The following is a 271-nucleotide window of genomic DNA, read 5'->3' as shown; positions in this document are numbered from 1 at the left end:
TCATTCTCCCAAAATGCACCACAGAGCGCCACAGGAAGTCGTTCCTACCTGTAGCCGTCAAACTTTATAACTCCTCCCTCTAAGTGTCTGACACAGGCCAGGGACCCCTTAGCTGAAAAAGAGACATATATTGAGAACATATATTGTATAAATAAATGGACATTCTTTATTCTTTCTATGCATAGTGAGGGGTATGTGATGACGGGGGGTGTGTGGGGGGGAGGGGTATTTTAATCCCAAAGGCCAAGGGAACTTTATCAGGATGCATAGT

The sequence above is a fragment of the Etheostoma spectabile genome, chromosome 14 (assembly GCF_008692095.1).
Source record: "Etheostoma spectabile isolate EspeVRDwgs_2016 chromosome 14, UIUC_Espe_1.0, whole genome shotgun sequence".
Classification (NCBI taxonomy): Eukaryota; Metazoa; Chordata; class Actinopteri; order Perciformes; family Percidae; genus Etheostoma; species Etheostoma spectabile.
This window is presented reverse-complemented; position numbering follows the sequence as displayed.